The 17,601-nt window shown below is 46.0% G+C and overlaps 1 protein-coding gene across 3 annotated transcripts in view; it reads left to right on the forward strand.

The window, feature by feature from the left end:
* INPP5A (inositol polyphosphate-5-phosphatase A) overlaps positions 1–17,601 on the forward strand; it is a 183,299-nt gene that overhangs the window by 76,945 nt on the left and 88,753 nt on the right. The window lies entirely within an intron of this gene.

A 17,601-nucleotide genomic window follows, 5' to 3' on the forward strand; every position in this document is an offset into this window, starting at 1 on the left:
CCCGTTTCCCTTGAATCCTGCAGTGCAAGTGAGGGGGATGTGCAGGCACAGAGCTGCCCCGGCACGAGCGGCCCGGCGCTCGCTCCCTCCAGGGCGCCTGCAAGAGCTCCCTGCCTGGCGTGTGTCCGTCAGTCTGCACGTCCCTGTGTCTGTGTCCGTCAGTCTGCATGTCCCTGTGTCTGTGTGTCCGTCTGTCTGCACGTCCGAGTGTCTGTGTGTCTGCATGTCCCTGTGTCTGTGTGTCCGTCTGTCTGCATGTGCGAGTGTCCGCGTGTCCGTCAGTCTGCATGTCCCTGTGTCTGTGTGTCCATCTGTCTGCATGTCCGAGTGTCCACGTGTCCGTCTGTCTGCATGTCCCTGTGTCTGTGTGTCCATCTGTCTGCATGTCCGAGTGTCCACGTGTCCATCTGTCTGCATGTGCGAGTGTCTGTGTGTCTGTCTGTCTGCATGTCCCTGTGTCTGTGTGTCCGTCTGTCTGCATGTGCGAGTGTCCACGTGTCTGTGTATCTGCATGTCCGAGTGTCCACGTGTCTGTGTGTCTGTACATCCAAGTGTTCATGTATCTGTGTGCCTGTGTCTGAATGTCTGCATGTCCCTGTCCACGTGTATGTGTCCGCGTGTCTGTGTGTCTGAATGTCCCTGTGTCTGAGTGTCTGAGTGTCCGCATGTCCGCATATCCTTGTGTCCGCATGTCCTCATGTCCCGTGTCTTCGTGTCCCGTGTCTGAATGTCCCTGTGTCTGTGTCCCTATGTCCAAGTGTCTGTGGGTCTGACTGCCCTCATGTCTGTCTGTGTGTCCTCATGTCCGTGTGTCCATGTGTCCTCATGTCTGTGTGTCCCATGTCCGTGTGCCCCGTGTCCCGTGTCCTCTGTTCGTGTGTCCCATGTCCATGTGTCCCATGTCCCGTGTCCGTGTGTCCCATGTCCTATATACCGTGTCCGTGTGTCCGGTGGCGCTGCCGGGGCGCATGTCCGCGTATCCCGTGTCCGTGTGTCCCGTGTCCGCGTGTCCGGCGGCGCTGCCGGGGCGTGTGTCTGTGTGTCCCGTGTCTGTGTGTCCCGTGTCCGTGTGTCCCGTGTCCGCGTGTCCGGCAGCGCTGCCGGGGCGTGTGTCTGTGTGTCCCGTGTCCCATGTCCGTGTGTCCCGTGTCCGTGTGTCCCGTGTCCCATGTCCGTGTGTCCCGTGTCCGCGTGTCCGGCGGCGCTGCCGGGGCGTGTGTCTGTGTGTCCCGTGTCCGCGTGTCCCATGTCCCGTGTCCGCGTGTCCCGTGTCCATGTGTCCCGTGTCCGTGTGTCCCGTGTCCGTGTGTCCCGTGTCCTGTGTCCGGGTGGCTCGGCGGAGCCGGCGCTCCCGTCCAGGAGGGCCCAGTCCGTGCGCAGCTGTGTGCAGGCTAACGTATCGCTGCAGACACTGGTATAGACATCTGAAATGCAATTAAATGGCAGGAATGCTCTATTTGTCTAAACAAGACAAAGCATGGAATGGGTTCATTTGACTTGAAACATGTAATTAGCATAACCCTTCTGGATGCTTGTTTTATCATTTGCAATATAGTAAATGATTGATTATTGTACTGTACCTTTTGAATGTCATTAACAGAATTGTTTTGTCCACTTGATTAATATGTTGCCTCAACCTCAGAATAATCAGATTAAACTAGGTTGCCTCGTTCCTTCTGACTTGGAACATTCCTATTTCCATGCACCATCTTCTCACAAAGGTCCCATGTAGATTGGTGCATTTTGTTAATTCCAATGTTTCAGGATATATCCAGCTGGGAATCTCTCCTGATGTATGGAATGGGTGTTGCTATAAAAATGTATTTTATAAGTTAGCTAACTACTATCTTCTAAGTTCAGATAGTGGAGGGAGGCTGGAATTGGGTGTTTTCACTATAGTTCCTGTAACAAATCAAACATCTGGTGTCCATACATATCTTTCACATCAAGGACCTCCAATTTTGAATGTGTGAGCCATAAGACATTAATGGTTTGGTTTATTTTTTGTCAAATTTTCTAAACCAAACCAAATTACACAAAAGCCTGAGCCTTGTTCTTTGCAAGAGTCAGTATTACAGGTTTTCAATTGTGTGCTAAATCACATTTGTGATGTGTAAACTGTTGGCTGCATTAAATTGCTGACATCCCGGCAGCTGAACAGCTTTTGCTGCAGTGATATTATCTGACCTCAGATTAAGGAATGTTTCTTTTCATTGAGCGCATGTGTAATAACATATTTAGGCACGAGGGCTGTTTATCAGATCTTAGTCCTAGATCCAGAAGGCATGGAAACGTTTGAGGACAGGGCCGGTTGGTGCCCAGCAGAGGCCAGGCTGTGGCTGAGCCTCGTGCCCTGGTGCCTGTGCTGGCAGAGCCTGCCGGGGTCTCAGGGCTGGGCAGAGCCGGGGGGACCCTGAGCCCCGGAGTGGCAGCGGTGTGCCCCGCACGCGCGCTTTGTGCTCACACTGTGTGCATGAGGACGTGTAAAACACGTGAAGATTCTCAATGCCTTGACAACAAAATGTGAATGAAGCACAAACTTATGCTCCGGGATTAAGATTTAAGTTTCTGTCTATCTGGGTCAATGTTTGAGGTTACTAAGTGTTTGAGTCATTGAACTTTAAGACTGCATTCATCACAGCTTCCTAGACTAATATAAATTTCTTCCCATTAAGTCAATAAGCGTGGTTACATCAGACAGCAGTTCTGTCTAGAAACTAAGATTAATGTCCATCATAAAAGTGACATGAAGAGACAACTTGCTTGATTTATTTAGACTATTTTTATCTTCTCGGTTTTAAAATAAAATTCAAGTTATTACTTCTATTTATATAGAGGTTTTCTTTCTCACTCCCACTATTACTGAAACATTCCTTTCAGATGGTGGCTGCTTCATCATCCAGGTATGAGCCTGTAGGACAAGAAGCCCATCTTGTGGCTGTGCTAACAGCAAAACTGGCTAATATCTTGCACTCCTTTGGAAGAGCCCCCTTTTTTTTTTTTTGTTAGGCCTTTTAATTCATCTGTTTTCTGTAAGAAAGCATATTCCAGTTTAAAAGTAGAAATTTGTTTCCATTCAGTTGTGCTCAGATCGATGTGTAAAAGTACAGTAATCGTGGCAGTGCAGCAGCACAGGGTGGCTCCTGTAGCCCAGCTCCTGAGCACGTGCCTCCCTCTGCAGGGTTCTCAGAGCTGTTGGCATCATCCTGAGCAGGAGCAGATCTGCAGGTAGTGCCCTTGCAAACTGTAATAAAGTCAGGCCTCAGCTGCAGGTTTGGAGGCTTGCAGCCCGCATCACCAGAGCTCCCTTTTCTCAACGTCCATGTGATCAAAAAGCATTACAGAGCCGTGAGCCTTATTTGTGCAGTGAGCTTCCTGTTATTGATGGATCAGCTTCACAAAGTATGTTACATGTTCTTGAAATGCTTAAAGTATATTTTCTTTGCTGTTTTCTAGCTCAAAGCTAGAAAACAATGGCAATATGGTGATACTAGCAAGGCCAAAAACAGACAAGCAAAAACCTTGAGCAAGGCAGTGGTGACAGGACTAGTAAATGAAATAATCTTAATTCACTTTTCATATGGCCTGTAGAGCGCTTTGGTTTTGTTTTTCTTTTTTAATTTATTTTTTAGAAATCAGGAATGCACATTGAAATGCTGCTTTTGTAAGCTGGGCCCCCACCTGAAGCTGGTAAAGCCTTTGGGCACAGTTGTATTGTTTCTAGTTCAACACCTTGAATTCACTTGTTGCAGTTCAACAGCTGAAGTTTATCTGAGACTTCCAAAGGTAAAGCATTAATGGAAATGATGAATTACACTTCCAAGCAAAACATGGCAAACATTTCTAGCAGGTTCTTCCTAAACTGTAAATGATGTTTGGTTTGTGAAATGAGCTTGTGCGCCAGGGAGAGTGGCACCCTTCCAAGTTCCCCACCTTGAAGCTGGATTTCTGCTTCAGGATAAATCTGAGCTGGCGTGCCTGGGCAGCTGGCAGATATGGGCACTTCCATCCTAGTGGCCTGTTCATCTCCAGGCTCTCAGCAGGACAAGCAGATCAGGAAGTGAGCCAGCATTTGCTTTCTGCTCACTGTTCATTGATGTCTGTTGTACAGGGACAGCCTCGCACAATGAGTTCCGTGCACATTGCAAGTGTCCTGTCTGCAGCCACAGAATCGCTGGAGCTACTTTTCCTAGCAGGATGTAGGGGTTTTTTGGGATTTCCAAAGTGAGAAGATGCCTTTGCTGGAGACCCAGGCTTTGCTTGTTCCTGCGTCTCACAGCTGGTGCTCTGGGGCTTGTCAGACCTTCCCGCAGAGGAGCAAGGAGCAGGCAGTGGAAACAGGTCATACAAGCCTTTCATTCAGACTTTGTAGGATGTTGAGGCAAAAGAGCATTAAGGAGTCCTGTTTGATGCATTAGACGTGAGTCAGAGAGTGACAGTTTGTTTTTGAGCAATTTGGTTGGATTGCCAATTTTCAGAGAATAATCTTCTTGTCTGCCATCAGAGCAGTGGAACCTACCTGTCTGTAACAAACTTCAAGGGAGTGTGCTAAATGCCTTCTAATTGTAATTATTCAAGAATGAGTTTGTTTAAAATATTACTATCTTAAAGCATTACACCACATAAACTGGGTATTTGTTCGAGTTGAGATGCAGGCACGGCTGGCTTGGGGTGCACGAGGCATGTCAGCTTTGCTTTGAGCTTTAAATCCGGGCTCTGCTCTGCCCAGGAGTTTGCAGTGGTGGTCCCAGCAGTTCCTCTAATGCTAAAAATCACAGCTCAGGCAAAGTACTTATGAATGTACCAAATGTACAGTATTACTGAAATTCTAAAAATCAATTAAAGCTTTTTTGTAATTGCCCACAGATATTGCATGCTCTGGTTGAATGGCAGTAGGTAATTTGTAAACTGGTTAGGTTCATTGTTGGCCATCTCTTAGAATTGATTGTCCTTTAATTAACTTATCTCTATCATGCATGTAATGTGATTCCCAATAAAAATTACAGAATTTTAATTGAAATTGAAAAGTTCTGAAAGGTAGAAATATAAATAATATATGTTATATATGTACATACTCCAACTTGCATGGACATTCTGAAGAGACTTTAATAACAAGGCAGGTTTTCCATGTGATTTAATTACCAATAGACTTAACTGAGTATTTAGATTAGAAGAGTATAATCTGGTTTATTTAATAAAGAAAGGCTTTACATCTTTATGTCCTTATTGATTTGCCAATACCATTTAATGAGTGTCAGTTCACAAAAGTTACATTAGTTGAAATACATCTTTGGGTTTGTTCCATGTAGTTTTATTTTGGAAATGCAACCACTTGAAGAAAATGCTGAGCATAATTTAAAGTTAATTACAATAAAATATTACTCTGAAGTGTACATGAAGAAATGCAAAATGGCAGCATGCATTCAATTATTCTGCATAATCCAGTTATTCTGTATAATTCCAGGAAAATTAATTTCTTTTCAGTAATCCTGGTATTTTCTTATGTTTGCTAAACCAAACATGCTGCACACATTCATTTATGCTTTTATTTTTAGTTTACATACACTGAAATTTTTTTTCAGATTGTTCATAACTCAGTTTTTAGTATTTTTACTGAACCGTGACAGAGTAAGCTTGAATTGTTCTACTATTGGTGCTTTTGTTTATATTGCTATTCCTTTATGGAATCAGTGCAGTAACTGGTACAAAGGGCACAAGGGCTTAAAATATCTAATCACATAAATCACATTGCTCTTCATTTCAGTGAAGTGAAGCCTGTCAAGAAATACCAGGTTTGGCTCCTTGTTAGCAATAATAATAATAATAATTTTTTAAGCATATAATCTGCATCTTTGTCTCTAGCTGAACTGGCAGCATACAGAGCAGGGCAGTACAGTCACTGGGTCAGTTTTGTTTGCTCAGTCAGTCCAGTGACATGTACAAGGTTTAACACAAAGTCTCTGTATTAGCAGCGTCAAGTAAAAGACAAAAGCTGGGAGAGAGACTTTCCAATTTTTACTGTCAAATATTTTGTATTAAATTGGAAAAAGTTAGTAGAGATTGCTTTTCAAATATGGGCAATTCTCGTTGTATTTGTCACTCAGTATGTAATGATGGTGACACGAGTAGGCACTGAAAGCCTGAGGTTTTGATAGCGTTGTGTAGTGCTTTGGTGGTGTTTGGTAGTATTAGGTAGTGTTTTGGTGGTGTTTGGTAGTGTTTGATAGTGTTTTGGTAGTGTTTGGTAGTGTTTGGGTGGTGTTTGGTGGTGTTTTGATGGTGTTTGGTGGTGTTTTCAGAGCTTTCACACTTCTGCACGCTGCACAGAGGGCTGAGAAGGCAGGTGTGGGGAGGGGTTCCCAAGGGCTTACAAGCACAGCCCCTGGCATGCCCTGTGCTGGGGCACTCCAGGTTTCCCTGTGTGTGTCAGGTCCCTGTGCCACTGTCCCCAGCTCGAGTCTGCAGGAGCTGTGGGTGCTGTGCACACCTGAGCCAGCACGTCCGGAGCCTGGCTGGGGCTGGGGCTGGAGCTGGAGATGGGGCTGGAGATGGGGCTGGGGCTGGGGCTGGAGATGGGGCTGGAGATGGGGCTGGGGCTGGGGCTGGAGATGGGGCTGGAGATGGGGCTGGAGATGGGGCTGGGGCTGGGGCTGGGGCTGGGGCTGGGGCTGGAGATGGGGCTGGAGATGGGGCTGGGGCTGGAGCTGGAGATGGGGCTGGAGCTGGAGGGACTGTGCAGAGACAGCCTCTGGCATGGCTGTGCCACCAGGGACAGCCTCTGTGTCACCAGGGACAGCCTCTGTGTCACCATGGACAGCCTCTGGCATGGCTGTGCCACCAGGGACAGCCTCTGTGCCACCAGGGACAGCCTCTGTGTCACCAGGGACAGCCTCTGTGTCACCATGGACAGCCTCTGGCCTGGCTGTGCCACCAGGGACAGCCTCTGTGTCACCAGGGACAGCCTCTGGCATGGCTGTGCCACCAGGGACAGCCTCTGTGTCACCAGGGACAGCCTCTGGCATGGCTGTGCCACCATAGACAGCCTCTGGCCTGGCTGTGCCACCAGGGACAGCCTCTGTGTCACCAGGGACAGCCTCTGGCATGGCTGTGCCACCATAGACAGCCTCTGGCATGGCTGTGCCACCAGGGCCACGCAGCCAGCCCCAGCTCGGGCTCAGCCCTGCAGCAGAGCCAGCCCTGTGCTGCTGGCGGGCGCTCCCAGCTCCAGCCCTGGCACCTGGGCAGTGCCAGGTGGGATCACGGGATCCCACAACAGTCTGTGTTGGAAAGGTCCTGTTCCAGCCCCCTGCCACAGACGGGCTAGTGCAGACTGCCCAGAGAAGGACTGAGCTGGGGAGGACTGGGTCTCCAAGGGCATCAGCCTTGGAAGGCACCTTCGTTCTGGATACAGAAAAGAGTGTACTGAAACTCGACCTCATGGTTGAGTGGAATAATAACCATTGTGGAATCCTAAGCCACACACTGCTGTGTGTACATGCCACAAACCATGCACAAAAATAGTAGAGAGTAGAAAAAGTGGTAACCTTGTGGTTATTTTTTCTCACACGGCATGTAGCCTTTTGCTGGGTTCTGGCTGTGGCTCATGGTGGTCAGTGCTGTCCCCAGCAGCGTTCCTGCGCAGCAAGCTTGCTGCTGTAGGCACTGGATTTGCAGCTGTGTTACACTCCTGGCTGTGTGGCTGCCCAGGAGGACTGTTGCAGGAGTACCAGGTCAGGGTAGCTAAGCCAAAGGCACCAGAGGGGCACAGCTGAAATTATTAATGATCTCAGTTTCTCCAGCAGATTGCCATAGCGCTGTGTTTTCCTTCTTCATCTGTGCAAGAATGAGAAACGATGATTTCAGTGTCCTCAAGGTTGATGCCCTTGCAAGAAGCTCTTCTGCTACTCAAATTTGTGACCCTCTTTTGAGGCTGCCTTGTTCTTCTGCAGTTCATCTTTGTTATGTTAATTTAAAAATTTAACAGGTTTATTAATCCTGCAGAATTTATTATAGTCAAACATGAGATATTATTAAGTTGCTATTGTACAGAGCATTTACCTTTGCTGTTGGAATGACTTGTCCTCTGCATTGGCAGACACAGAAACATTCATTTTGTTTCCTAATTAGGAGAGCTGCAATCAGGAACCATGACAGGGTTCAGCTCCTCGGTGTACAGCATGCCAGGTTCCATAGTGCAGGCTTTATAAAATTCTCTTTAATTCAAGAACAGAATATCATTAACTTTGTAAGTGGATGAATACAATGGACAAGCAATTTAATTAACTTCTAACATTGGATGTTGGACAGGAGACAAAATGAAATTATGCACATATTTCTTATGCAGGCAGTCAACCTTGAAAGGGGCTTGATTGTGATGGGTCAGACAAGGGGACAGCTTTGTCCAATTATTTGATGTTTAGTCCTAGAATATGAAATTTGAAATTTGGTACTTTGTAAATCAATCATCTCTTATTTTGAAGCAACTACAAAGGTTCTCTGAGATACAAAACAACCACCAGTGACCGTGACACGCTAAATACAACCTTTTACCACATGGTACTTTCCTATTTGTACATGACCTGTATAATGCTAAATGAAATGGGCATTAATGCCTCCTCATCAAATTGAATTTGTCATCTTGAGTGTATTATGTAAGAACATATCAATGAAATGCTGTATTGATTTAAAGTTCTCAAAATTAAAATTATTTAGCATCAACTCAATGTAGTAGGAGTCCCACAGCTTACCAGTTTTACCCAAAATAATGTGCCTTTTTTTTACTAGGAGAAAGCTGTGGTGACGTGTTGAGCATCCATCCGTCAGTGTTCCCATGTGCTCAGAATCCGTGCGGGCTGGGTCCGTGCCGTGGCACCGCTGAGGGCACGCCCTGTCTGTGTGGCAGTGCCAGCGCTGTCCCTGCACAGCAGCCTGGGCTCCTGCTGGTGCTGCTCCTCGTGCCAGCTGGCCCTGGCTGCAGAAATAAACGGGAAACAGCAGCTACAATACCCATGAGAAATAATATTCTGCACTTGCACATTACCTTCTGCAACCGGAGATTCAGGCTCCGTTTCTTGAAATTCAACAAGTGTTGCCACTATCCACATGATAAATCTGGATATTTGGATAATTTTTTGAGCTTGTCAAGAATTTTTAACTTCCTGGGGAATAGTTTTGATTCTCCATAAGATTCAACATTGAAATAACTGTGAGCATTTACCTGGGTATCTTTTGAGGAGAATTGTTGCTTATCCTCTGCTGTGCTTACAGTTAGAAATTAGACTTTCTTTCTGTCCCTTCCCACTCTGATGAATATTCTGAGCATGGCAGGGGTCTGGCGCTGGCTCTGAAGCCCTCAGGGCATCCTGGGCAGAGGTTTTGTCTCTCTGGCACACTCAGCCCCTGTGCAGCGGCCGGGCCGCATGCAGAGCATGCAGAGCATGCAGAGCATGCAGAGCACGGCCCTGGGCTGCTGGGCAGAGGTTTTGTCTCTCTGGCACACTCAGCCCCTGTGCAGCGGCCGGGCCGCATGCAGAGCATGCAGAGCATGCAGAGCACGGCCCTGGGCTGCTGGGCAGAGGTTTTGTCTCTCTGGCACACTCAGCCCCTGTGCAGCGGCCGGGCCGCATGCAGAGCATGCAGAGCATGCAGAGCACGGCCCTGGGCTGCGGCTCTGATCCTGTATTCCTGCAGCTCCCCCTGCACTGGGGCTCCGCCAGGCTGGGAGCCTCTTATCCTGATTGGGGCCTCCAGAGTGCTTGAGTAATAGAAATATTAAATAACAACGTGATTAATGACTTTGTGAAGGCTCTACTTTGCCTTCAGGAATATTGATAAGTGGCGCTTTTTATAAGTGCTCAGCACACATACACTTCCTTTAGCTTGGGTTGGTTCCTTGGGCTGGCACTAATCTCGGTTTTCAGAAAAGAACCTCTGTCTGATATTTTTTTTATTTAATTGATTTGTAACTAAAATATTAAATCTTTTTGTGAAATATGTCAGTATCAAAAGTGACATTAAATAATCTTTGTCCATGCATTAGGTTGCATATAGGTTATTCATTTACTCACTGGACATGTTTATATAAAGCTCAGGGGTTTTGTATGTTAATTTTTCTCTTCTTAAATTAACTGGTCCCAAATAATGTTTTTAAATTGAGTATGACTTTTCATTTGCTGTAACAAAATTATTAAGGGAAGGTAATAGAGGTGGATTATGTTAGCTGAAGATCCCTCATTTTTCTGTTAGTCTTCAGAATAGGAAAATTAAAACTCCTGGGGCTAAGTTTTTGTTCCAGAAAATGTGCCATGCTGGTTGCAGTTAGCAGAGACCTCTCTGATATCTGTAATGATCAGGACTGCAAGCAAGTTCTTTTTTATGTTGATCTCTTGATTAAGCGTTCAAATGACTTGGGATTTAAGTATCTTAGAATTTTTAGAATAGTTACTCCAATCTGTGGTGTAGACAAGTCTCAACCTTGAATTAAAGCTAAATGGATAAACCCATCTGAATATACCAAAATCTTGTGAAAGAGACTAGAAATAAACAGTACAAGATATAAGGCTATGTATGAACACTTACGGATCAGTTCTTTCCTCAATTACATTTAATTTGACTATTATAAAACCAAACAAAAAAATTTAGAATTCTTTTTCGTTATTTGTATTTTTTTAGCGGTAAATTTGTTGTGACTATCCCTCTTGTTAGTTCCACTGTTATTGGCCTCACACTTGCCAGGGCTGCTGTGAAGCAAAGCAGGAGGAGTGAGGAAGCAGTGCTAGATGTTGCAGGTATGTGTGCTGATGCCCAACGACTGCACAGCAAAGTTGTGGCATTCCAATGAGTCAGGGAGGTCTGGAAACCACAGTGGGTGCTCTGGCAGCTCCCTGAAGTGGGAGCACGGGCAGTGAGAGGAGATTCACCTGGCACAGGGCACTCCGAGGGGAACTTGCCAGCCTCGTGCAGATGTGCAGCTGGACGAGTCGGTCTGAAAAATGGGCAGATCCATTAAATAAATGGGTATAAATAAATTAGAATTCTTTAAGGCACAAGAACTTCTAAAGACAAAACCAGTATGTGGCAATTATTTTAGAAATGCAGAAGGATATTTGGCAGTATGGATCTAGTACAATTATAGTCAAGAAATTCCCAGGATTTAGGGACTCCTAGAGCTGGACACCCTTTTTATCCCTACCAGCTGCATGTGCTGCTTCTAGAATCTAATACTCCAGCAAAATTGTCTTAACTGGGAAGTGGGCACTGGAGACACTGCTAAAATACAGCTGCAGATGGCTTCTTCACAACATGGGTATTGCAAATAAAATAAATGTATTATTTATTTATGGACACTGTACGTTTAGATTATGATGCATAATATTGGTTTAGGCTTTATGGAATAAGAGAATCTGCAGTGCCAGTCCTGCCACTGGTTTTATTCCTTCTGAGTGGACAGTTCCATTTGGTTTAATGGAAATATCACGTTTAACTGAACAGGTGTTTTGAATACAGCCCAAGGTCTGTTTCAAGAGAGTTTTTAAAGTTTGTCAGTGAGTATTTGGAGCCCACTCACTGTGACACTTTATTAAAGGTGTAATTATTCACAGGCTGTTGAAATGCAGCTGATAGCTCTGTTTGCAGTGCAGAGCTGCAGGAGTGGGGTGTAATTGTTTGGAATGGTCAGATCGGGCTCCGTCTGTCTGCGCTTCAGGTGGAGCAGGGCTGTTCAGGCAGCCTCAATGGCACTTTAATTGTATGTGCTTTAGCTGATAACTCTAATTCAGGAAATGATAGATTGCTGGACACCTAATTTTGTTTGCAAATAAGAAGTGATAGAGTATTTTATAATGACTTGATCAGTGTACCCAGCCTGGTTTTTTAACCTTGAATGGGTATTAGACGGTTGGTGTTAATTTGGCTGTAGTGGATTGAGTGTGCACAGAACCACAGACAAAAACTGCACCATCCCTCGTGTGTACTTCATCATTCACTGTTCAGGTGTGCTGGATCCAGCCTGTACCACAGCCTGCCCTTCCTTTGTTTTTGGGAAAGTGGCAGTTGTATCAAAACGACATTTTATGGCAAACTAAGGGCAGGTGTTTTTACAAAGTGTTTCCAAGCTGCCACAAAACCCCGAGGTAGCCACGGCCTGTTTCGGAGCAGAATTGTGGAGCTGTTTTGCTGTGGCTGTGCCCTCTCAGGGTACCTGCAGACCAGGTGCCCGTCAGCTGAGGCCGTGCTCAGGTGCCCGCAGTCCCTGGGAAGGGAAGCAGGGTCGGGCCTGGGGCAGGAGAGCGCCCGCAGCCCAGCCAGGGCAGGCAGCCCCGGGCTGGTCCAGGGCCCCCCGTCTCCCATGCAGGATTTTCTGTCTGAGTCTCTGGAACGTCGCCGTGCCAGGAGCGAGCCCGGACTGGGAGTGTCCGTGGCAGCCCCGGGTGACATTGCTGCCAGCCTGTCGGGGGTGGCAGCCCCACCGGTGAGAGTGGCCGCGCGCAGACTCCATCTCGCTAATGGGAAACCGATGCCTGCGCTTCATGTTCGGGTTTATAAACGTGTGAAATACTTTTTTAATTGTTGGTAGCAAAGCAGGCACACAATCAATAGAGTCAGGCGTGCCAAACTCACTGTTGACATTCAGCAGAGCCAAAAAGGCTGGTAGGAGATAAGGGCTTCCTGTCAGCAGTGCTCGCGCTAATTCATATTCAGACATTGTCATGTTCAATGATAAATGAATTCCTTGAACTATATTGATATAGGAGGTTAAACATTGAAAAAGTTGGGCTGAACTTTGACTTTAAATATGCATTAAAGCTAATTATGGATTTTATGACTACATGAATTACAGTTTTTGTGTCATCATTGGCAATTTATTTTAAATATATTTAAAGCAATCTTTATATATTAACTGTCACATTTAGTGAGGTAATGCAGTAAATGTTTACTCTGTACAGTAATTAGACTTTTATTCATCTATTTCCTTTTTGCATTAAATATCCACAGTTGAAATGGTCGACTTTAAAAACAAATTATGCCAATTAACTGTTTAAAAAAACCCTATAACTATTAAAATCTTCACATTTTTGTGGCAAAATTCCTGTATAATTAAAGGAATAGTGCTTTTAATAATGCTGGATGTGTAATCCATCAGAACCAATTGTTTCTCTTGCCATCAGCACTAGTTTTCCCAGATGAGTCTTTCTGTATGGATTAATGAAAGAAATCTCTAATACCATAATGAGTATCATTCTAGAACTTAATTAAATGCAGTGAATATTCAGCTTCAGTGTGCTAACAGGGAGAAGATGCCTGTTTTTTTCTCCACAATACTTTTCTGGGGAGATGTGAAGCTCTTGTAATGAATGTGCTCGCCTTAGATTCAGTGTGCTCTCTGTGTCCCCAGCTGCAGTACAGGTGTGCACGCAGGTGTGGTAGGAATGGTCAGGTACTTCTGTCAGTCCGGAAAAAGCATTCTCTTAACAGCAGCATTGCCTGAGATAAAATGTCTGGCCTTTCCCTGAGTCCTGAGCGTTTCCATGAGGGCCATTCTCACAAAAGCCAGGATGTGTTTGCCTGTGTACTCTGCAGTTAGTGACCGTGATATCAAAAGAGGTCCTGGGAGTTTACAAAGGAAATTTTCCCTGCTGTGCCTACAGGATCTTGGGTGCTGCTCTGACTGATTTTAGGGCTGTTAAAGCCAAGCTGTTGGTTGTAGTGAACAGGGGACAGCAGAAGAATCAGTTCTACTGTCTTGTGTGTTTCTTAAGAACTTGGCCAAGCTACAAATGAGTATTCATGACTGTGCCACCTGACTTTCTGTTTTGGCACTGAGTTACTGGTGGTGAATGTGTGGTACTCCCTCATGGCCACGGGTGTTGCTCTCAAGTGCCCATGTACTTCTGGGTGTAACTGGGCACCTCAGACTGTGATGAAGTCCTTTCTGTCTTGTCAGCTCCTGACTTTATTAGTAAGGTATAAATCAAGGATTCATATAATCATGGTTTGGGTTGGAAGGGAGCTCACATCCCACCCAGTGCCACCCCAGCCCCAATGCCCAGCCTGGCCTTGGGCACTGGCCACCCTGCCAGGGAAGGATTCCTTCCCAGTTCAGCTGGCTGGTCAGTCCTGGCAATGACATGTGCAGTCCCTGTATCTCTGAGGCCAGCAGGCTGGGCTGGTCTAGAAGCTTCTGGTGGTACTGAGTACCATGACCTTGATATGGTTACAGACCCATGGGCTGCCACGTTGGCCTGATGAGCTGGGGACTTTCTGATCTGAGCCTAAGTGTGAGCCATCCCTTCATTGCTCTGCCCTAAGGCTGCTGAAGTAGAATTCACAACTGGTCTGTGTTTGCAGACTGCTTGGAAAATCAAGCAGAGAACCTGTGGCTGCTGCCTGCACTCCATGCCAGTGAGACACGTGGTGAGCAGAGCGTGTGCCATCCCCTGGGCCAGCCTTGGGGCTGCAGGGTCACCTGTCCGTTCAGGTGAGAGGTGCTGGGGATGACCACAGGCTGGGCTGCTCAGGGTGATGCAGCATAGGGGCACAGCTGCAGGGTCACCTGTGTGTTCAGGTGAGCGGTGCTGGGGATGGGCTGCAGGCTGGGCTGCTCAGGGTGGTGCAGCATGGGGGCACAGCTGCAGGGTCACCTGTCCGTTCAGACAGGTGGGCTGTGTCTGAGCCCTGAGCTCAGAGCTGGGCTGCTCAGCGTGGTGCAGCATGCGGCACAGCTGCAGGGTCACCTGTGTGTTCAGGTGAGCGGTGCTGGGGATGGGCTGCAGACTGGGCTGCTCAGGGTGGTGCAGCATGCGGCACAGCTGCAGGAGGTGGGTAGATCAGCCCCAGTGGCCCCTGGTGTTGTGGTCGGGTTTCTGCTCTAGAGAGGCTGCAGTGTTCCTGGCTCTGCTGGGTGCTCTGGGGCAGCCACTGATGTCCCTGCCAGTGAGGAAGCGAGGGACAGGGCACAGCATGGCCGCTGAGCTTCCATTTCAGTACAAGCTCCTATTTGCAGGTGGTGTGGAATTTCTGCTGACTGCAGAGGTCATCCATCTCAGCAACCTTTCAAATGGAACAAATAATAGCTTTCTTTCTTTATCTTTGAGATATTTAAAAGTTAAGATGTTTGGGTGGTTTATAATCTTTAATGTGTTCCTGTGTTGTATCACTTAGATATTTTATGTGCTGCTGCACATAAAATACTTTATGCACCAGGTCTGCTTTTTCCAAAGGATACTGAAATGGTAAATAAGAAAATAAAGCAAAGCTCTTCAACTTTAAATTAATCTCATTTAACTTTATTGTTAAACTGACATTTTATGAGAAGTAAATGGAATTAACATAATCGCCTCAACAAAAGGGCCTAAGCAGTAGGCCCTGGAAAGTTTTTTTAATATATTTCATTGTGTTAGGGCACAGAATTATAAGTGCACTCCATCATTTGTGCAAGTTCACATTTATGTACCTAAGCCTGATTAAGTCTATAATAATGCGGAAAATAGTGATAGCTGTAATTTCCATTCCATGATAGGTTTGATTCTTTTTAGTGGGGTGTTTGGAATTGCACAGTCCAAGCCAGTCTGAATGTTAGTGGTATCAGCTCCTGAAACTTGACAGAGTTACTTCATCACTGTCACAGATTCATTGTACACGAGTAGTTCATACTCAGTCCACAAGTGTAGACTATCAAACTAAACTTCTGTGGCGTAAGTCTTAAAAAATAATTTTTAAAAATGAGATTAAAACTGTACAAAGTCAAGCAATGAACAAATTGTGACACTCAGAAATGAAGTTGTGGCTTAAGCATGAGTGGCAGTACTGTTTTTAATAGAGTTATGACACCCTAAGTGAAACGGGCTTTAGAGCATCTGGTTTTTTCTTGGTTTACTTCTTGTTATGCTACATGGAGAAGCTTTGGAGTTCACAATCCTGTCACCTAGATTTAAATGGTCACCTGCTTTTAGTATTATTTATACCTGACTTGGATCGGTCACTATTTCCAATTACTTTTTTTCGTTCAGTCATAAATTTCCATCTCAGCTGAGGCATGGTGAGTTCCAGTGCAAATGAAGGGAGAAGGTTACCAAGAGGGTGGTCAGACACAGGAGCAGGAGCTCAGAGGGAGGGCAGGAGCCCCCACCTCAGCAGTGCCCTGAGCCGCCACGCTGGCAGGGCTGGCACTGAGACCCCAGAGTCCTTCACAGCAGGGCCCTGCTGTCCTGCACTGTGGGGAAAAGGAAAGGCTCACTGAAAAACATCCCTTAGATGTTACAGCTAGGCTGGATTGCCATGTGTTACTGACATAGCCTAGGATTTCCCATTCCAGGATCCCTTTTTCATTTGCTTTTAAGTTTTTCAGACAGGATGCATTTGGGATGGTACTTTCCAGATGCTTGCCAAGTGTCCTTTCTTTTTCTTCTGGAGGCCATGTAAGAAAAAAAGCTTTATCCTTATACTGAGTTCTTAAAGAGTATTATTATATAGTAAATGTTACCTTTATATATGTCAGATTTTGCCCTAAGCATTGAAGAAAGAGGTGGGCCAGAAGGGAATATCAGGTGGCAGTGTTTTTGTCTTGTCTGAGGATTTATTTTCTCCTGGCAGTGCGTCCTTGTTGCAGCACACCTCACCTTGAGTCCTTCGCAGGGATGTCTCCTGCAGTTCCTTGTTCACCTCCTCTGTGTTATAAAATGGACACTCAAAGGCCTGAAGGAACCTGCCTGGGTCGCAGGGATGTGTACTCATCAATGAAACATGTGGCACTGCTTTCTGTTGGGTGGACTAATATGTCAAGGAGATGGGCAGCACCTCGTGTTTGTGCTTTTGACAAATCAGCCCGTGTCTAATCTCTGGATGTGCAGCATCTCATAAATAATGCAGCAGTCGCCGGACCAAGCACTGCTGTGCTGGGAGGGGCTTTGTTGTTGGACAGGAAAGGATGCAATGAAACTAAATCATCCTTTATTCTTCTTAGTAAGAGTTTATCCAGTAACAGGCTGGGGTTTTTTCAGTTTCTTTTGGGTGCGTCAGATGTATCTAAAGGCTCATCAAGTTGTCCTTTTAATTTTTTTTTGTTGTTTTGTTTTGTTTTAAATATTCCAACATAAAATCTATTTGCTCTGGTTTGGTTTTTTTTACTTACTTGATTTTCATTTGCTCTCTTCTAATATGTAATTTTCCTCTCATTACCTGGGGAAAAGCAGTAAATGGCATGTCTGTGGAGAAGTCACAGCAAGCAGCGAGCTCAGGGTCCCTGTGTGTCACCATGGCACAGCTGCATGGCACCAGGGGGAACTGTGAGCCCCTGGGTGGGTGGGCAGCCCTGGGGAAGGGGCACGTGGAGAGGGGCTGCTGCAGGAAGGCAAAGGGGGGCTGTCCCTGTTGAGGAATTATCCAAGTTTCAGGGTAGGGAAAACCACATCAGGCTGAGGTCGTGGAGCCTCTTCTGCAGAGGCTTTAGCTGCAAGTTAGAAAACTTCAAAATTGCCCTTGTTTCCTGTACCGCATGCTCTAGAAGCTTTGGTTTTGCTTTGCAAGTGAAGAAGAAATGGTCAGGTTTTTATAACAGAATTGAGGGTCTGTTTTGGGTGCTCAGAAAGGCATGTGTCTGTGTCA

This window comes from Ammospiza caudacuta, chromosome 9, assembly GCF_027887145.1.
Source record: "Ammospiza caudacuta isolate bAmmCau1 chromosome 9, bAmmCau1.pri, whole genome shotgun sequence".
NCBI lineage: Eukaryota > Metazoa > Chordata > Aves > Passeriformes > Passerellidae > Ammospiza > Ammospiza caudacuta.